The sequence below is a fragment of the Carcharhinus amblyrhynchos genome, chromosome 1 (assembly GCF_965287045.1).
Source record: "Carcharhinus amblyrhynchos chromosome 1, sCarAmb.v2.hapA, whole genome shotgun sequence".
Classification (NCBI taxonomy): domain Eukaryota; kingdom Metazoa; phylum Chordata; class Chondrichthyes; order Carcharhiniformes; family Carcharhinidae; genus Carcharhinus; species Carcharhinus amblyrhynchos.
Genome location: NC_137324.1, coordinates 22,803,665 through 22,825,671, shown reverse-complemented (window position 1 = coordinate 22,825,671; position 22,007 = coordinate 22,803,665). Strand labels below are relative to the sequence as shown.

The window sequence follows — 22,007 nt, the reverse complement described above, 5'->3', positions numbered from 1 at the left end:
TCACAGTAACTTCATTGCAGGGTTAATGTAAGCCAACTTGCGATGCTAATAAATAAAAATAACAACTTCCCTATGTTCTCATTGCACACTTTATTTATTTAATCCTGAGCTGATTTAGTTATATTACATTGCTCATTGTCTAAGATCTTTTCTACCTTAGACACACTCCCACATTTTGGTTCTACCTCATCAACTACCGGAGGTTTTTAAAATTATGAAAGATTTTGATAGAACGGATAGAGAGAGAATGTTTCTCAATGTGAACATAACTGATATAAAATGATCAGCAAGAAATCCAGTCGGGAATCGAGAAGAAACTTGTCTACCCAAAGAGTGATGAGAATGTGGAACTCACAACCACCTCCCTTTCACTCTCTAGTCACTAAATGTTCTAGCTTTACCCTGCTACTTGCCATAACCTACACACCTTGGGATACTAAGGGACAGTTTAGCGTGGTAATCTATCTAATCCGCACACCTTTGGACTGTGGGAGGAAACTGGAGGAAACCCACACAGACATGGAGAGAATGTGCAAACTCCACATAGACGGTCACCCAAGGCCATAATTGAATCTGGGTCCCTGCCTGTGTGGCAGCAGTGCTAACCATAGTGTCACTGTGCCGCCTGGTGACTAGATGTGGTGTGAATGGCTGTTTAGCAGCCGCTCGAATGCGTTTTTAAAAATTCAATTACAGAATGTGGGTGTCGCTGGCTAGGCCCAACATTTATTGCCCTGCCCTCCATTTCAGAGGGTAGTTGAGAATCAACTATGTTGCTGTGGGCCTGGAGTCACATGTCAGCCAGACTGGGGAAGGACAGCAGATTTCCTTCCCTAAAGGACTTTAGTGAATTCGATGGACTTTTTCGACAATGGTTTCAAGGTCATCAGTAGATTCTTAATTCCAGATATTTTTTATTGAATTCAAATTTCACTATCTGCCGTAGTGGGATTAAAACCCAGGTCCCCAGAACATTAGCTGAGTCTCTGAATTAATAAATAGCGATAATACCACCTCCCCTAATTATAATGCAGCAAAAATTGTGATCTAAAATTGTTGGACTCAGAAAGCTGAGTCAAAAGATGAGGTGCTGTTTCTGGAGGATGGGGTGAGCTACGCTGGAGCAGGGCAAGGAGAAAAAGTTCTGAGTGAGGGAGGATTGAAATGACGTGCAGAAGGGAGCTTAGAGTCATGCGTGCAGGCTGAATGGAGGTGTGCCACAAAGCAGTCACTCAGTTTGTACCTAATCACCCCAGTGAGGGGAGGCTGTGGCATAGTGATATTGTTCCTGGACTAGTAATCTAGGGTAATGTTCTGGGGACCCGGGTTCTAATCCTACCATGGTAGATGGTGAAATTTGAATTCAATTAAAAGTCTTAATGATAACTATGAGACGATTGTCATAAAAGCCCACCTAGTTCGCTAATGTTTTTTAGGGAAAGAAATCTGCTGGCCGTACCTGGTCAGGCCTACATAGAATCATAGAACCCTACAGTGCAGAAACAAGCCCTTCGGCCCATCGAGTCTGCACCAACCACAATCCCACCCAGGCCCTATCCCTATACCTCTACACATTTATTCACTAATCCCTCTAACTACACATCCCAGGACACTACGGGGCAATTTTAGCATGGCCAATCAACCTAACCCGCACACCTTTGGACTGTGGGAGGAAACTGGAGCACCCGGAGGAAACCCACGCAGACATGAGGAGAATGTGCAAACTCCACACAGACAGTGACCCGAGCCGGGATTCAAACCCAGGTCCCTGGAGCTGTGAAGCAGCAGTGCTAACCACTGTGCTACTGTGCCGCCCAAATCCACAGCAATGTGGTTGACTCTCAAATGTCCTCAAGGATGAGCAATAAATGCTGGTCCAGCCAGCGACACCCACATCCCATGAATGAATAGGGGTAAAAAAAGGAGAGAAGACAATATTGTGAGCAACCTATAGAGCATACCAGATTGATGGAAATGTAAGTAAATCGCCATCTCCCTGGGAAGCAGTATTTGGGCCTTGGGTGGTGAGAAGGAAGGAGATACATGGCAGGTGTTGCATCTCGTGGAGAGGGGATGGCAGGGGAGGTGTGTTTGTTGGTGGAAGTGACAAAACTGCAGGGTGGGGGATGACCATTGAATATGAAGGCTGGTGGGATGGAAGGTGACGTTAAGGGGGACCTTAGCTTGCTTCTGAGAGGGAGGGAAAAGGGGTAAGAATGGAAGGAGGCTAAATAGATTGGGTGGTGAAGGACCCTGACAACCTTACCTCAGGTGAGGAAAAAAGAAGACATATGGGACCTGCTGGGAGAAAGATTGCATCATCCAAACACACGCGACAGACAGGGAAACAGAGAGAACGGAATAGAATCCTTACCTGAAACGGAATTTGAGGAAGTGTACTGTGGGAGTCATTGGGCCTGTACTGAATTAGTTGATAGCTTTTACCAGAAATGGACTTGGAGATGTCAAGGAGGTGAAGGGGGAAGAGTCAGAGATGGGACAAATCTCCTCCACTCGATTGTTTATAGTTTTTGTCTCAGTGTCTCTACAGTGAGACTGGGAATTGTCTGTATGGATGACAGTGGGCGTGAGCCCCAAGCTTCCCATTTTGTGTTATTGCACCCCTAGGTCTGCCGTGGAAAGGTTTTTGAATGAACGTGCTTGCTTTTATATGGCATCTTTAACATCAAATGTTCTGTGGCACAGCACAGAAGCATTATAAAACAAAATACAATACTGAGCCACGTAAGGAGATAAATGGTCAAGTGACTATTGGCTTGGTCAAAGAAGAAGATTTTAAGGAGTGTCTTAAGAGGTGGAAAGTGAGGCAGAGGAGTAAAGGTGTTTCCCCAGGGAATTCCCGAGTTTGAGGTCTAAATTCATGGCCACTAAGTAGTCGGGATTGTTAAATTGCGGCTAAATAAGATTTGATGGGAAGGCAGATGCCCTAACACTTGTACAGACAACGGTTCTTCCAAGGCTAAAATTTGTCTGATCAGGTGCTCCTGATGTTAAAAACTCCAGGGTACTTTAAAGAAAAAGCAGCAAGGTGCTCTCTTGGTGAATTGGCCAACATTCTTCCCTTAACCAACATGTTTACTGAAACTTTGCCTGGTTGATGTTGCTGGGGCAGAACCTCTCCTGTAAATGCTATAGATAATAGAATCATAGAACCCTACAGTGCAGAAAGAGGCCCTTTGGCCCATTGAGTCTGCCCTGGAGGGAGTGCAGAGGAGGTTTACTAGGCTGATACCGGAGTTGAGGGGATTGAGCTATGAGGAGAGGCTGAATAAACTAGGCTTGTACTCGTTAGAGTTTAGAAGAATGAGGGGAGATCTCATTGAGACGTATAAGATGATGAATGGGATGGATAGGATAGAGGTGGAGAGACTCTTCCCGCTCAAAAAAGACAGTAGGACTAGGGGGCACAGCCTCAAGATAAAGGGGAGGCGGTTTAGAACGGAGTTGAGGAGGAACTTCTTCACTCAAAGGGTGGTGAATCTCTGGAATTCTCTGCCCGTTGAAGTGGTGGAGGCTGCCTCGCTAAATATTTTTAAGAAGCGGGTTGATGGGTTTTTGATAAGAGAAGGGATTAAGGGTTATGGGGAGAGGGCGGGAAAGTGGAACTGAGCCACGACAGATCAGCCATGATCTTATTGAATGGCGGGGCAGGCTCGAAGGGCTAGATGGCCTACTCCTGCTCCTATTTCTTATGTTCTTATGTTCTTATGAACACAATCCCACTCAGACCCTACCAGTCAAGATAATTCAACAAAAAAACTCATTGCTATACTTTTGAGATTTTTCAATGCTTTCAGCTGTTATGGAACAATAAATATTAATAAATATTTTATAATAAAAGCAGAATATGCTGGAAATACTCGGCAGATTCTAGTATTTTGTTTTTGTGACATTTTAGGAACTGCTTTGCCATGCAATTGCTCTCCTCTTTAAAAACTGCCTCACAAATTGACCTCGTCAACCATTCTTTCCAGCTATTTACCCATCTAAGTTGTTTGTTGTTCTCTCTTTCCATACTCCCTGGTGCACAAGGCAGACTTTCATCCGTTCCCACGGCGAGGTTGACCCAGTTAAATATGAATTGTTATCTAGCTGAGCGAGGCCTCATTCCTATCCCATGGATGTCCGGTTTGTCTCCACTAATGGGTGTTTTTGATCCAGTTGTTAAATTGAACACTTTGCCCTCCAAGTCATCCACAGCGTTTTATCTCAAAAAGGTCTGGATTGCAAAGAGGAGGAAGTTGGACTTCAGTTGTATAGCCCCCATCTGGAGTACTATGTTTAGTTTTGGACACTGCACCTCGGTGAGGATATATTAGTCTTGGAGGGGGAACATTGCAGATTCACCAAAATGAAACAAATGCTTAGAGTTTTAAATTTTGAGAAGCGATTGCATAGACTGTAGGAAATTGAAGAGTGAGAAATAGAGGCACTTACAAAAAGATTTGATGATGGGTATGGAGAAACTATTTCCTGGGAGTGCAGAGGAGGTTTACTAGGCTGATACCGGAGTTGAGGGGGTTGAGCTATGAGGAGAGGCTGAATAAACTGGGCTTGTACTCGTTAGAGTTTAGAAGAATGAGGGGAGATCTCATTGAGACGTATAAGATGATGAATGGGATGGATAGGATAGAGGTGGAGAGACTCTTCCCGCTCAAAAAAGACAGTAGGACTAGGGGGCACAGCCTCAAGATAAAGGGGAGGCGGTTTAGAACGGAGTTGAGGAGGAACTTCTTCACTCAAAGGGTGGTGAATCTCTGGAATTCTCTGCCCGTTGAAGTGGTGGAGGCTGCCTCGCTAAATATTTTTAAGAAGCGGGTTGATGGGTTCTTGATAAGCGAGGGGATTAAGGGTTATGGGGAGAAAGCGGGAAAGTGGAACTGAGCCACAACAGATCAGCCATGATCTTATTGAATGGCGGGGTAGGCTCGAAGGGCTAGATGGCCTACTCCTGCTCCTATTTCTTATGTTCTTATGTTCTTATGTATGTTATAATCCAGGCCAGACATGCCAAGGTGTTTTCTGAAGTCAGCCTAGACCATAGGTTTTGCATTTTGACTTTGGCGTGGGTACATATAAGATGTTTCACCGCAGGTGACCCACTAGAGAGCTTTTATCAAACAAAGTTTATTTAAGAACATAGTTTACATATAATAAGAAAACTAGCATAACTTTTACCAATTATAAAAAAGGAATGATCAAGATATTGTATAAATCTTAACAGCTAAGTACACTGTTCCAAGCTAAACAACCCCACAAACAGGCATCTCTTTCCAAGCTTAGCACAGAACGCAAGGATACTCATGTGATGCTGGAGCTTGTGGCTTTGCAACATTTATTATGAATCAGTCCTTTGGATGTTGAATTGAAACACTGAGACTTCCCAGTCTTGAACCTCCTTGAAAGATAGAGACCTCTAGCTCGCTAACCACCAACAGCAGAATTTCCAACGCCAGTGAGAGAGACAAAAAAAACATTGCTTTCAGCCTGCAGCCCAAACAGCTTCTGCCAAAATGATAGTAAAACCTCTGGATTTCTCCTATAGAGGAAAAATGCTTTCTAAAGGCACCTGACCCATCAATCATTTTAAAATCAATCCCCAGGCAGCAATTCCAAAAGGGTCATAAAACTCTGGGACAATGCATGAGACCCAGATCAAAAATACACATTGCTTCAATTATCCTGATTCAGCAACAATAAAAGATATCAGTACAGATAGCACTGTGCACAAACAAAAAGGTCAGGCCTGCTTAAAAAAATCTGCAGACAAACATGATTTAACTACATTTGTTAATGGTACAGTATCATCACAGGTGGGGGGATTCAAAAAGAAGGTAGCATTGATTTTAAATTTAACTCTAAAATGACCATTTTGGGAGCAAAAATCAGAAACACATTTTCGCACATTGGGTGGTAGAAATTTGGAACTCTCTGCCCCAGAATTCTGTACTTGGATTTGGAGGACTCGAGACTGAGATTAATGCATTTTTGTTAGGTCAATGTGTCCAGGAATATGGACCAATGGCAAAAAAATGGATTTGAGTTGCTGCTCATCCATGATCTAATTGTGGAGTTGCTGGTGTTGGACAGAGGTGGGCACAGTAAAACTTCTCACAACACCAGGTTGATCCACTTACCTGATGAAGGAGCGACGCTCCGAAAGCTCGTGGTACCAAATAAACCTGTTGGACTTTAACTTGGTGTTGTGAGACTTTTTACTATGATCTCATTGAATGGACGAACAGGGTCAAGTAGTTGAATTGTGACAAATATTCCGTGTTTTAGCTGCAGCGTTGCAGGCTCAACTTTGCCAGTAGCTGATCACAATTTCAGTCCCTGAGACATTCAGGAGGGTTCAGTGCTTCAGATTGAGCCTGTGTCAATGCAGTACCTATTCTTGCAGTTTTGGAGAGGGCTTTCTGCTGGGTTGGCATTGCAGCTGCCTATGTTCATAAGGGTTGTGATGGTGAGGGGGTGGGGGGGCTAGTGAGGGGGAGGGTGGGTGGAGTCAGGAAAGGGGTGTTGTGTCCACAACCAGATCAGCCATGACCTTAGTGAACGGCAGAGCAGGAAATGGCCTGCTCCTGCTCCCAAGTTCTGTGTTCCTCTGTTCCTTCTCTAAATACAGCTGAAAGGATAGACATGTTGGCTGTCATCTTGCATTCAGTGGGACAATAGCAAGAATGTCAAATTTCAAACGTGCACAGCAATTTATACTGCAGGAGGACAAAGCTGCTGTCTGGTTGGCAAGTCATGGAGAACACAATGGGGAACTATTGGCTCCTCGTGCTAATTTTACCTTCTGGTATCGAAAGATTCTATGACTCTGTATCCATTACTGAAAAAAATAAAATGTGATAGGGGATAGGATTAATGCAATCTCAATGACCCCTTTGGGTTTATCAAATTCTGTATTTTAGCTGGCATCATTTGGATGGTACAATTGATTCTTTTGCTCCTTAGGGCTAGAAAATTAAAGCAGAAACAGATGTTTTTTATTCCTGCTGTCTGCAGTAGTGCTGGAAAGGGTGCTGTATTTACTGAGCTTCCATCAGAACTCTTCACCTAGTAGAACAAATTAATAATATGCTCAGTGGAGTAACTAGTATAGACCCATCATTCACCAGCCTGACTTGGAAATATATCGCCATTCCTTCACTGACACTGGGTCAAAACCCTCCCTAACAGCACTGTGAGTGTACCTACAACTCTGGGACTGCAGCAGTTCAAGATGGCAGCTCACCGCCACCTCCTGAAGGGCAACGAGGGATGTGAGCGTCGCCTAGCCAGCGACACTGACATCCCACAAATGTATTTTAGAAAAAGATGGGTCGAATGGTCTGCCTTTGTCCTGTTAAGTCTACATTACTCTATGCAATGCTCCTAACATCTGGTAACAAGTACACATCACACTTTGGAACAGGAAGGCTCTTCCATTTATATAGTGCTTCACCATGTCTCTTAGACACATGAATTTGGTGAATTGCAGCACTTCTTAATGTGTAAGCAAGCTAAGCAGACAGTTAGCTCGTGGCTAGATAAACACATGGAAGAGAAGGAAATAGAAGGAAATGTTTATAGGGAGCAGTGAAGAAGGGAGGAAACTTGTGTGATGCATGAGCACCAGCACTGACCTGTTGGGTCGAATGCCTTCTCCCTCTGCTGTAAATGTTACGCAATTGTAGGGTCCTTAAATAATGAAGAGATGAACAATCAGTTAGTCTTTTCTTGGGGGTGTTGAGGGAGGGATATTGACTGGAACACAGAAAGAACTAATTCTTTTGCCCTTCGATCATTGCCTTGAGATCTTTAACATTCTCCTCCCCTGCCTTAGCCTACAGAAGAGGTGGCTAGGCCCTTGCCTTACATTTCAATCAAAGGATGACACCCCTGAGAGTACAGCAGTTCTCCGGGTCTGCAGAGACTGTGTGCTATGGTCTTGTAAGGCGTGAACCCTCAACTTTCTGAAGAATTGTTAGGGCTAGTAACTGCATTGCAAAACGGAGTGATTCCTTGCAGTTGCAAACAAGAACACACTCAAAATATTCATTCTACCTTTATCTTTTCCCTCTGATACCTGGAAGATTTTTGACCTCTTTGGTAATGGTACATTCATTCATACGTTAGCGCGGATGACAGAATGAGGAGCTTCAGCAGTGATTTGACAAATGTGCTCTAGTTAACATGTTTTATTTTATTCAATATCTTCACCTCATTATGTACTCTTAAATACCCACAGGATTGTTTTACAAGTTAATAACTGTTGTCAACGATATATATTGGTATCTTGCTGAATTACTCTTGCAAATAAATTATTATTCTGGTAAGTCTATTCCTGAGTTTAAAAAGTATCCATTGTCAAAATGAAACTAGCCTCAGGTGGAAGTGTCCCATGTGGATTATTTCCAATGATTTGGAGCTGGAAACTGTATCCCTCGGAGAATTGGCATTGGATTTGGTTGCGTTGTTCGTTCATGCATTTGTGTCAGGTAAATAGATAGCTAGCATGCTCTATTTAGGTTTAGGGTTAAGAAATGACTGTGTGTTGGTGTCTTGTTGATGCTGCCAATCTGGGAAAGGGGGAAAACTGATTATAAATAGCTAGCTTAGAATAATGTTTGATTTTAATGATTCTGCATGTTTTGATTTGATTTATTATTGTCACGTATTAGGATACAGTGAAAAGTATTGTTTCTTGTGCGTTATACAGACAAAACGTACAGTTTTGGATGGGTAAAGGCTTTTTCCCAGGGTGGAAGTGTCAATTAAGAGGAGACACAGGTTTAAGGTGAGAGGGGGATGTTTAAAGGAGATGTACGGGGGAGGTTTTTCATGCAGTAAGTGGTGGGTGCCTGGATCGCGCTGCCAGAGGAGGTGGTGGAAGCAGGCACATTAGAGACATCAGGATGGGTACACAAATAGGGAGGGAATAGAGGGATAGATCGAGTAAGGGAAGAAGATTGTTTTTAGTTTAGTTAGGACATCATGGTCAGTACAGGCTTGGAGGGCTGAAGGGCCTGTTCATGTGTTGTACTTTTCTTCTTTGTTTTATAGTTCATAGAGTACATGCAGAGAAGGAAAGCAAAGGGTGCAGAATGTAGTGTTACAGTTGTAGTTAGGACGTAGAGAAAGATCAACTTAATATAAGGTAGGTCCATTCAAAAGTCTGATGGCAGCAGGGAAGAAGCTGTTCTTGAGTCGGTTGGTACATGATCTCAGACTTTTATATCTTTTTCCCGACGGAAAATGGTGGAAGAGAGTATGAAGTTAGATGGAGTCAATGGGTGGGAGACTGGTTTGCCTGATGGACTGGACTATGTTCATAATCCTTTGTAGTTTCTTGTTGTCTTGGTTAGAGCAGGAGCAATACTAAACTGCAATACCTCTAGAAAGAATGCTTTCCTTGGTGCATCTGTAATAGTTGGTGAGGATTGTAGTGGACATGCTGAATTTTCTTAGCCTCCTGAGAAAGTAGAAGGGCATTGGTGGGCTTTCTTAACTATATTGTCAGTGTGGAGGGCCCAGGACAGGTTGTTGGTGATCTGGGCTTCTCGAAACTTGAAGCTCTTGACCACTTCCACTTTGTCACCATTGATGTAGACAAGGGTATGTTCTCCACTATGCTTCCTGAAGTCGATTACTATCTCCTTCATTTTACTGACAGAGAGAGAGAGATTATTGCCATCGCACCATTTCACCAGATTCTCTCTCTCTCTTTCCTGCATCCGTCCATAAGATATGGACGGGTTATGATATGGGTTGGGTTACGAGGAAAGGTTGGAGAAACTGGGACTTTTCTCTTTGGAAAGACGGAGATTGAGGGGTGACATGATAGAGGTATATAAGATACTGAAGGGAATAGACAGGGTCAATAGTGAGAGACTGCTCCCTAGATTGGTTACGAATACAAGAGGACATGATTTAAGGGTGAGGGGGGAGAGGTATAATTTGGATATGACAGGAAGGTTCTTTACGCAGAGAGTTGTGGGGGTATGGAACGCGCTACCGAGTGGGGTGGTGGAGACGGGAACGTTGGACTCGTTTAAGGTTCAGTTAGATAGGCACATGAGTGAAACGAGGATGGAGGGTTATGGTAGGGGTTATTGAATCAGGGTTAGAACCTCGGGAGACACCGGAAAGGCAGGCTTGTGATTAACGTTTTGTCTTTTCACTCCGCAGGTGGAGGTCCACCTCGTTGTCAAACGAGGGGCATGCACACGGTGGGTTGTGCGTGGGCTGCTCCTGGAGGTTCTGGGAGTGGCCTAGTACTTCGTGTCGGTGTGTGTGCTTGATCCTGGACTGGTAGACGGGCGCCGCAACAGCTCGGTGACTAGCACTGCTGGCTGTGCAGATACATGGATTTGGGCCTGTGTCTGTGGGAGTTTGTGCATTCTCCCTGTGGTTGCGTGGGTTTCCTCCGGGCGCTCCGGTTTCCTCCCACACCCCAAAGATGTGCTCTTAGGCTGATTGGTTTTACCAAATTGACACTATTCTCCCCTGAATCTGGCTAAGTCAGGGGTTCTATTTGTAGATACGCAGGGTAGAATAGGTGTAGGGTGATGTGGCGGCGCGGGCTTGTTGGGCTGAAGGGCCTGTTTCCCGTGCTGGGTTGTTCTTTGTTCTTTGTTCTTTGTATATAGGAACAGAATTAGACCATTTCACCCATCGAATCTGCTCTGCCGTTTGATCATGGCCGATAAGTTTCCCAACCCCCGTCCTCCTACCTTTTCTCTGTAACCTTTGATTTCCTTACCAATCAAGAACCTATCTCTGACACTCAATGATCTGACCTCCACAGCCTTCTGCGGCAGTGCGTTCCACAGATTCATCACTGTCTGGCTGAAGAAATTCCTCCTTGAGGCATGAGGCCACATGACACTCACAACTTTCCTTCTTCACTTGTGATAGAAAAGATACAGAATCCCTGTTGTTGTGCAAATCAGGGAGTACTTAGACATCTAATGCAGATGGAATGTAATCTGATTAGTGTATAAAAAGCACATGCAAGTCAGTAATCTTTTTGGAATGTGGACAAAATCTAATTTAATAATTATAAAAGGTTAATGTTGCTGAGAAAAGCAGCCAGCACGATATAAAAGCAGCCACACACTGTAGCATGTTTTTACATTTACTCTTATATGGGATGGGGGTGTTGCCGGCCAGGCCAGCATTTATTGTCCATCCCTAATATCCATAGAACCATAGAACCTTCTTGTCTGTGCCGAACCATTTTTTGCCTAGTCCCACTGACCTGCTCCTGGACCATATCCCTCCACACCCCTCTCATCCATGTACCTGTCCAAGTTTTTCTTAAATGTTAAAAGTGAGCCCACATTTACCACTTTACCTGGCAGCTCATTCCACACTCCCACCACTGTCTGTGTGAAGAAGCCCCCCTAATATTCCCTTTAAACTTTTCCCCCCCTTCACCCTTAACCCATGCCCTCTGGTTTTTTTTCTCCCCTAGCCTCAGTGGAAAAAGCCTGCTTGCATTCTCTCTATCTATACCCATCATAATTTTATACACCTCTATCAATTCTCCTCTCATTCTTCTATGCTCCAGGGAATAAAGTCCTAACCTATTCAACCTTTCTCTGTAACTCAGTTTCTCAAGTCCTGGCAACATCCTTGTGAACCTTCTCTGCACTCTTTCAACCTTATTAATATCCTTCCTGTAATTAGGTGACCAAAACCACACACAATACTTTAAATTTGGCCTCTTAATACTAATACGCTTAACTGCCCTCTGAAATGGCTGAGCCAGACACAGTGGCACAGTGGTTAGCATTCTGCCTCACAGTGCCAGGGACCTGGGTTCAATTCCGGCCTGGGGTGTCACTTTCTGTGTGGAGTTTGCATGTTCTCCCCGTGTCTGCATGGATTTCCTCTGGGTGCTCCGGTTTCCTTCCACAGTCCAAAGATGTGTTGGTTAGGTTATTTGGTCATGCTGAATTGACCCTAGTATCAGGGGGATTGGTAAAGATGTGGGGTTACAGCAATAGGGCCTGGGTGGGATTGTGGTCGGTGCAGACTCGATGGGCCGAATGGTCTACTGCACTGTAGGAATTCTATGGCACTCAGTTTGAAGGCATTAATGGATGGGCACCAAATGTTGGCTTTGCCAACATGATGCCCAGTGATACCCAGATGCCATGAAAGAATAAATAAAAGTAGAACTTTAGAATGCAACATGTGATCCCTCCCTGTATTTTTACATATGCATATACTGTTATATAGTTTAGGTACTTATCCACTATTTGGTTTTCAACCTTACAAAAGCCAACCACCCATCTTCTCACTCTGTAGTAGTTTCAGCCATTCATCTCACCTGTGTAAATTATACTGTTGGGATTTCCTCTGCTGTCACGAGACAGGTTGGATGATTGCTGAGGAAATGTAGTCGGAGACACTACGTGGAATGTCTGTTGGGAAGTTGTTGCCTCGCACATTCGGAGAGCGGAGCATTGGCCAATTGCACAAGGGTACTCGCCGTGGTTGCCAGTTTCAGTTCAGCCTGAATGCAGTTGACTCAGTGCCATCTTAATAGGGCTGGGTAATAAATGTGGTCTTACCAGTGCCCACATCCTGAGAACAGACATAAATAAAGGGAGGGTTGGAACACCTTTACTGAAGCACTTAATCTTCAGCAAAATGCCACAAAGCAGAAGGTGGTTTCTGCGGCAGGAATTGGGAGGGGGGGTGGTTCTATTTTACAGAAAAATCAGCAACTGCAATTCTAGACAATGGCGAGAACTCTAATGAAATGGCTCATTAACTAGAAAATTAAAATCACCCATTGTTCCCATCCTGAGAGCTGTGCAAAAACTTTACTGGCATTATTGTGAACAGAGAGGAACAGAATTGCTTTAAACTTGGAGGTCTACTCTTCATTAGCCCGTTAACCGTTATTGTCCAAGTTTACACGTGAGAAGTGTTACTTGGTCAACATATCAGAGGCCTTCATTGACCATGAGTCACCAGGTGCCAGTGCCTTCAGAAAAGAAACGGTGTAAGTTTGGAGGTTGGTTAATTAATGTTTGGATATTGTTGCATTATATTGAAACATTTCAAAAGTGGTTCACGCAATGACTGTCAAGTAGGTTAAAGCACCAGCCTTTCTATATCAGCATCATTCCATGAACAGTAGTGAGATGAATACAAAATTATTCTGGGTTTTTTTTCTGTAGATGGTAATGTTTGAAGGAGGAGTATTTGACTGCAGCCTGGGAAAACTCCCAACTCTTCTTCAAAAACTGGGATCTTTAAAATTCATCTGAAAGGACAGGTGGGCCTACGATTTTCATTTTAGTAATATATGTTCATGGGGTGCGAGCATCGCTGGCAAGGCCAGCATTTGTTGCCCTTCCTCATGAGTGAGAGGTGGTCATTATCATTTATGACCCAGAAGGAGGACATTCAACCCATCAGGTTCATTCAGGCTCCCCGCAGTGTAATCCAGTGAGACCCACTCCTTTGTTTAATTCCCCAAACCCTAAAGGCCCATTTCCTTTAATAGCTCATCCTGTTTCCTTTTGAAATGACTGATCCTTTCCTCTTCCACCATCCTGAGTTCCAGGTCATTACTACTCATTGTGTGTAAAAAAATTGTTTGCTTTCCACCTCCTGAGTGGCACGGTGACACAGTGGTTAACACTGCTGCCTTACAGCTCCAGGGCCCTGGGTTCAATTCGAGCCTTTGTCTGTGTGGAGTTTGCACATTCTCCCCATGTCTGTGTGGGTTTCCTCTGGGTGCAAGGATAATCCAGGTAATTATGGACCAGTGAACCTTAAATCAGTGGTAGGGAAATTATTGGAGAGGATTGCAGGTAAACGGGTCACTGAAGGTGGTAATGCAGGTGGAGAAGGTAGTCAAGAAGATGTATGGCATGCTTGCCTTCATCGGTTGGGCATTGAGTTTAAAAATTGGCAAGTCATGTTGCAGCTTTATAGAATCTTAGTGAGGCCACACTTGGAATATAGTGTTCAGTTCTGGTCGCCACACTACCAGAAAGCTGTGGAGGCTTTGGAGAGGGTACAGAAAGGTTTACCAGGATGTTGCTTGGTATGGAGGGCATCAGCTATGAGGAGAGATTGGAGAAACTTGGTTTATTCTCACTGGAGTGAAGGAGGTTGAGGGACAACCTGATAGAAGTCTACAAGATTATGAGGGGCATAGACAAAGTGGATAGTCAGAAGCTTTTTCCCAGGGTGGAAGAGTCAGTTACTACGGGGCATAAGTTTAAGGTGCGAGGGGGAAGGTTTAAAGGAGATGTACGAGGCAATTTTTTAACACAGAGGGTGGTGGGTGCCTGGAACTCGCTACCGGGGGAGGTAGTGGAAGCAGATACGATAGTGAGTTTTAAGGGGCGTCTGGACAAATACATGAATAGGATGGGAATAGAGGGATATGGTCCCCAGAAGGGTAGGGGGTTTTAGTTCAGTCGGGCAGCATGGTCAGTGCAGGGTTAGAGGGCCGAAGGGCCTGTTCCTATGCTGTAATTTTCTTTGTTCTTTGTTCTTTGGTTTTCTCCCACAGTCCAAAAGTGTGCAGGTTAGGTTGATTGGTTACACTAAATTGCCCCTTAGTGTCCAGGAAGCATAGGTTAGAGGGATTAGCGGGGTAAATATGTGAGGTGATGGGAACAGCGCCTGGGTGAGATTGTTGTCGGTGCAGACTTAATGGGCCAAATGGCCTCCTTCTGCACTGCGTGGATTCTATGATAATATGATTCGCTCATCTCTTGCTCAAAATCTTAAACTGATGACTCAGTTCTCGGAACATCAACTACTGATAACAGTGGTGAGCTGCCATTTAAAACCGCGCTAGTTCATGTGGTATGGGCACACCCACAGTGCTATGAGGGAGGGAGCTCCAGGATTTCAATCCAGTAATGATGAAGGAATAAGACCATAAAACCATAGGAGCAGAATTAGGCCATTTGGCCCATCAAGTCTGCTCCACCATTCAATCATTCTCATTCTCCTGCCTTTTCCCCATATCCTGTGATCCTTTTATTAATTAAGAACCTACCTATCTGTCTTAAAGACACTCAATGACCTTGTGGAGGCCAGGTCATTGGCCAAAGAGTTCCACAGATTCACCACTGTCTGGCTGAAGAAATTCCTCTTCATAACTGTTTTAAAGGATTGTCCCTTTAGTCTGAGGTTGTGCCCTCTCCACATCCACTCTATCCAGGCCTCGCAGTATCCTGTAAGTTTCAATAAGATCCCCCCCCTCATCCTTCTAAACTCCAAAGAGTACAGACCCAGGGACCTCAACCGTTCCTCATACAACAAGCTCTTCATTCCAGAGATCATTCTTGTGAACCTCCTCTGGACCCTTTCCAAGGCCAGCACATTCTTCCTTAGATATGGGGCCCAAAACTGTTCCCAGTACTTTAAATGGGGTCTGACCAGAGAGTTATACAGCCTCAGATGTGTATCCCTGCTCTTGCATTCCAGTCCTCTCGATACGAATGCTAACATTGCATTTGTCTTCCTAACTGTCAACTGAAGCTCCACATTAATCTTAAGAGAATCTTGAACAAGGACTTCCAAGTCCCTTTGTGTTTCTGATTTCCTAAGCATTTTCCCATTTAGAAAGTAGTTTATGCTTACATTCCTCCTTCCCAAGTGCATAACCTCACACTTTTCCACATTGTATTCCATCTGCCACTTCTTTGCCCACTCTCCTAACCTGTCCAAGTCCTTCTGCAGCCCCCTTACTCTCTCAGTACTACTGCAGCCCCTCTGCTTTTTCAATACTACCTGGAGTGGTGATACATTTCCAGGTCAGGTTGATGTGTGGCCTTTGTGGGGAACTTTCAGCTTGTGGTGTTTCCAGGCAACTGCTGCCTTTGCTTTTCTAGGTGGTAGAGGTCGTGGATGAAAGGTTTTGATTTGATTGATTATTGTCACATGTATTGGGAAACAGTGAGAAGTATTGTTTCTTGCGCGCATACTTACAGACAAAGCATACTGTTCACAGAGTACATAGAGAAGGAAACGAGAGAGTGCAGAATATAGTGTTACAGTCATAGGTAGGATGTAGAGAAAGATCACCTTAATGGAAGGTAAGTCCATTCAAAAGTCTGATGGTAGCAGGGAGGAAGTTGGTATATGACCTCAGACTTCTGTATCATTTCCCTGGTGGAAGAAGGTGGAAGAGAATATTTTGATTTGATTTGATTTATTATTGTCACATGTATTAGTATACAATGAGAAGTATTGTTTCTTGCGTGCTATGTAGACAAAGCATACCGTTCATAGAGAAGGAAAGGAGAGAGTGCAGAATGTAGTGTTACAGTCAGAGGCTAGGGTATGAAGAAAGATCAACTTAATGGAAGGTAGGTCCATTCAAAAGTCTGATGGTAGCAGGGAAGAAGGTGTTCTTGAGCTGGTACATGACCTCAGGCTTTTGTACCTTTTTCTGATGGAAGAAGATGAATGGTCCTTAATTATGCAGCAGGAAATGTAGACAGAGTCAATGGATGGGAGTGATTTTTGTGACAGATTGGGCTTTGTTCATGATCCTTTGTAGTTTCTTGTGGTTTTGGACAGAGTAAGAGCCATACCAAGCTGTGTTACAACCAGAAAGAATACTTTCTGTGGTGCGTTTGTAAAAGTTGGTGACAGCGGACATCCCAAATTTCCTTAGTTTTCTGAGAAAGTAGACGTTGGTGGGCTTTCTTAATTATAGTGTCGGCATGGAGGGATCGGGACAGGTTGTTGGTGAGCTGGACACCTAGAAAACCTGAAGTTCTCGACCCTTTCTACTTCATCCCCATTGATGGGGACAGGGGCATGTTCTCCTTTCCATGAAAACAATCTCTTTTGTTTTTTGAGATTGAGGGAGAGATTATTGTTGTCTCACCAGTTCACCAGATTCTCTATCTCATTCCTGTACTCTGTCTCATCACTGTTTGAGATCTGACCCACTATGATGGTGTCGTCAGCAAACTTGAAAATCGAATTGGAGGGGAGTTTGGCCCCACAGTCATTGGTGTATAAGGAGTATAGTAAGGGCTGAGAACACGACCTTGTGGGGCACCGGTGTTGAGAATGGCCATGGAGGAGGTGTTGTTGCCTATTCTTACTGATTGTAGTCTGAGAGTTAGGAAATTCAGGATCCAATCACAGAGGGAGGTGCCGAGCCCCAGGCCATGGAGTTTGGAGATGAGGTTCGTGGGAATAATAGTGTTGAAGGCTGAGCTATAGTCAATAAATAGGCGTCTGACATAGGTGTCCTTGTTATCTAGGTGTTCCAGGGTTGAGTGCAGAGCCAGGGAGATGGTGTCTGCTGTGGACCTGTTGTGGCAGTAGGCAAACTGTAGTGGATCCAGGTAGTCCGGGAGGCTGGAATTGATTCATGCCACGACTAACCTTTCAAAGCACTTCATAATGATGGATGTCAGAGCCACCGGACGATAGTTATTAAGGCACATTGCTTAGTTTTTCTTTAGCACCAGGATGATCTTCGTCAGTTTGGAGCAGATGGGGACGTCCGATTGGTGTAAAAAGAAGTTAAAGATGTCTATGAATACCCCACCAGCTAATCTACGCAGGATCTGACGACTAGTGGTGACTAGTGGAGTGCCCCAGGGGTCGGTGCTGGGACCTCAGCTATTTACCATTTATATAGACAATCTGGAGGAGGGAACCAAGTGTATGGTGTCGAAATTTGCCGATGACACAAAGATTGGTGGAACGGCAAATTGTGCGGAGGGTGTGGAGAGTCTGCAGAGGGATCTAGATAAGCTGAGCGAATGGGTGAGGAACTGGCAAATGGAATTTAATGTTGGCAAGTGTGAGGTTGTCCACTTTGGTAGGAATAATGGTAGGAAGGACTACTACTTACATGGCGAAAAGCTGCAGCAGGCGACGGTGCAGAGGGACCTGGGGGTCCTTGTGCATGAGTCGCAAAAACCCAGCCTGCAGGTGCAGCAGGTGGTCAGGAAGGCGAATGGGATGCTGGCCTTCGTAGCGAGGGGGATTGAATATAAAAGTAGGGAGATCTTGCTGTGGCTGTTTAGGGCATTGGTGAGGCCGCAGCTGGAGTACTGTGTGCAGTTTTGGGCGCCGTACTTACGCAAGGATATTTTGGCCTTGGAGGGAGTGCACAGGAGGTTTACTAGGCTGATACCGGAGTTGAGGGGGTTGAGCTATGAGGAGAGGCTGAATAAACTAGGCTTGTACTCATTAGAGTTTAGAAGGATGAGGGGAGATCTCATTGAGACGTACAAGATGATTAATGGGATGGATAGGGTAGAGGTAGAGAGGTTCTTCCCGCTCAAAAAGGACAGTAGGACTAGAGGGCACAGCCTCAAGATAAGGCGGGGGGCAGTTTAGAACAGAGTTGAGGAGGAACTTCTTCACTCAAAGGGTGGTGAATCTCTGGAATTCTCTGCCCGTTGAAGTGGTGGAGGCTGCCTCGCCAAATATATTTAAGACGCGGGTAGATAGGTTTTTGATAGGCAAGGGGATTAAGGGTTATGGGGAGAAGGCCGGAAAGTGGAACTGAGCCACTTCAGATCAGCCATGATCTTACTGAATGGCGGGGCAGGCTTGAAGGGCTAGATGGCCTACTCCTGCTCCTATTTCTTACGTTCTTATGTTCTTATGATCTGAGTGCTCGTCCTGGTACCCCATCAGGGCCCATTGCTTTCTGTGGGTTGACTTTTGAGAAGGGGCTATTCTGATATCTGCGATGGTGACTCTGGATACAGATTCGTTTGAAGCTTCCAAGGTGGAGGGCATGCTCTCACTGACCTCTTGCTCGAAACAGGCATAGAATGCATTGGGTTCACCATTGGAGCTGGCGATTTTACATGCCTTCATCTTGTAGCCTGTTATGTCTTGCAGAACTTGCCATAGTTGGCAGGGGTCGATGTGGCTAGCCTGGGACTCTGGCTTAGTCCGGTATGGTCTTTTGGTCTTTTTGATTGATCTCCTTAGATCGTATCTGGCTTTCTTGTATAGGTCAGCGTCACCTGACTTGAATGCCTCATATCTGGACTTCAGCAAACAGTGGTTGTAGCTGTTCATCCATGGTTCCTGGTTGGGGAACACGCAGATATGCTTCTTTGGTACACAGTTTTCTACAAACTTATGAATGTAGTCAGTTACTGTGGTGGCGTACTCATTCAGACTTGGTCATTTTAAATACTGACCAGTCTGCTGACTCTCCTGCTACTAAACCCCATAGGAGATCATCTGGTTCCTCAGACCAACTTTGCAACTTTCTTTGGCGGATACTCCCATTCCCGTTTTTGCTTGTAAGCCGGGAGCAGGAGCACAGCCTTGTGGTCTGATTTGCCAAAATGTGGGTGGGCAATAGAGCAATAGGCATGTTTGGTATTTGTGTAGCAGTGGTCTAGGATGTTTGGGTCTCTGCTGGAACCAGAGACGTGTTGGTGGCAACTTGATAGTACACTGTTGAGCTTGGCCTGATTGAGGTCCCTGGCCACAATGAACAAGGCCTTAGGATGTTTCATCTCGTGCTATTTGTGGTGATGTATATTCCGTCCAGCGCGATCTTCGCATCCATGTGGGGTGGGATGTAAACTGCTGTCAAGATAATAGAGGTAACTTATCAGACTTTTGTATCTTTTTCCTGACGGAAGAAGGTGGAAGAGAGAATGTCTGGGGAGCGTGGATCCTTAGTTACACTGGTTGCTTTTCCGAGGCATTGGGAAGTGTAGACAGAGTCAGTGGATGGGAGGCTGGTTTGAGTGATGGACTGTGGTCAGAAACTTTGCTGAGTTGCTATGGTGCATCTTGCATATGGTGTACAATACTGCCCCATCATACTTCATGTCTTTGATTAAGCAGAAGTCAAAATTTGCTTCATTTTGGGAGTTGATTTCTTTCTCTTCCTGTCAATGTCACTTCTTCTGCATTGTTTGCTTGACTCCAGTAGTCAGTTGTAATTTACATACATGGGGCAGAAAAAAAGCACACGCTAAAAGCTCTAACTTGGGTGCCTGACCCTGACACCTGCTGCTGCTAGTAGCTACACTTACCAGGAGGTCAGCTGTCAAGAAATGTCACATTTCCACTGCGACTCGTGTGGCTTGCATCATCCAACTACCCCTCGATCGCCCGCTGACAAACAGTCACTGATATACATTTCTCAAGAAATCCCCTGATTCAAATTGAACAGCCACAGTGGGTTTTGATCGGGGCACTTAATCAGTTCAGATACATGTAGCTGAGACCAGACACGCACAAGACTACAGCCTTTGTTATATAAGTGTTCAACTTCCTTCAACACGTTTCCCTCGGATACAGTTTGTCATGTGGACTTAAGTTGCCTGAGTGCCTTTAAATTGTTATTGAAGAGTAAGCTTCCTGCTACCTTGAAATGCAGTGACCATGGACAAACCTCCTTATTAAGGGGAGGTGAGGGCCAGGTGGTATTACCACTAGACTATTAATCCAGAAATTTAGCTGATGTTCTGGGGACCCGGGTTCGAATCCCACCACGGCAGATGGTGGAATTTGAATTCAATAAAAAAACTATCTAGGATTAAGAATCTACTGATGACCATGAAACCATTGTCGGAAAAACCCATTAAACTAGAAAGAGTGCAGAAAAGATTTACTGGGATGCTACCGGGACTTGATGAATTGATTTATAAGGAGAGGCTGAATAGACTGGGACTTTTTTTCTCTGGAGCGTAGGGGGCTGAGGGGTGACCTTATAGAGGTCTATAAAATAATGAGGGGCATAGACAGGGCAGATAGTCAATATCTTTTCCCAAAGGTAGGGGAGTCTAAAACTAGAGGGCATCGGTTTAAAATGAGAGGGGAGAGATACAAAAGTATATAGAGGAACAATTTTTTCACACAGAGGGAGGTGAGTGGCTGGAACAAGCTGCCAAAGGTAATGGTAGAGGCGGGTACAATTTTGTCTTTTAAAAAGCATTTAAACAGTTACATGGGTAAGATGGTATAGAGGGATATGGGCCCAAAGCGGGCAACTGGGACTAGCTTAGGGGTTTTAAAAGAAGGGCAACGTGGACAAGTTGGGCCGAAGGGCCTGTTTCCATGCTGTAAACTTCCATGACTCTATGGCTCACCAATATCCTTTAGGGAAGGAAATCTGCCAATCTTACCTGGTTTGGCCTACATGTGACTCCAGAGCCACAGCAATGTGGTTGACTCTCAACTGCCTTCTGAAATGGCTTTGCAAGCCACTTGTTCAAAGGGCAACTAGAGATGGGAAATAAATGCAGGCCAGCCAGTGATGTCCATGTCCCACTGATGAATAAAAAAATCAGGAGCTAAATATCATTTTTTCCCCATCCTTTTATCTCTGGTTTCCAGTCAACAAGACCAGTTTGTTGGGTCTAACTGCCTTTATTGTTGGGGAAAAGTTGAGTGTGCCTTTGGGAGATGAAGAGGTTCTGCAGAGGGAACACAGTAAGTTAAAAAAAGTTAAAGTTTTTTTTATTAGGTTACATTAACACTACAATAAAGTTACTGTGAAATTCCCCTAGACGCCACACACTGGCACCTGCCCAGCACGTCTTTCAGACTGTGGGAGGAAACTGGAGCACCTGGAGGAAACCCACGCAGACACAGGGAGAACATGCAAACTCCACACAGACAATCACCCAAACCCGGGTCCCTAGCACAGTGAGACAGCAGTGCTAACCACTGTGCCACTGCGCTGCCCCAGTCGCATCTTAAAAGTTACAACTTGAGTGATTTAAAACGTTCACAATCAATAACAACCGATCTTCGTACAAGACTCTCTTAGTAAAAAGATACTTAAGAAGGAAGCCATGAGCACAAGGCTGGAAGTGAGTGAGACATTTAGGATGGGAACTGAAGGCAGGGGTTAAAGAGGTTGTTTTGAGGGGGTTTTGATGTTTCCTAGAGATGTGGTGAGACATAGTACGAGTTCAAACTGTTCTGGAGATTTGCTTGTCCTCGGTCACCTGGCCCAAGAACCACATGTCACTCTCCAGTGATCTAGAAAG

The 22,007-nt window shown here is 44.6% G+C and overlaps 1 protein-coding gene across 2 annotated transcripts in view; it reads left to right on the top strand.

Annotated features, from left to right (window-relative positions):
• The window catches only part of LOC145349034 (transmembrane protein 127), a 42,983-nt gene that overhangs the window by 1,152 nt on the left and 19,824 nt on the right, over positions 1 to 22,007 (top strand). The window lies entirely within an intron of this gene.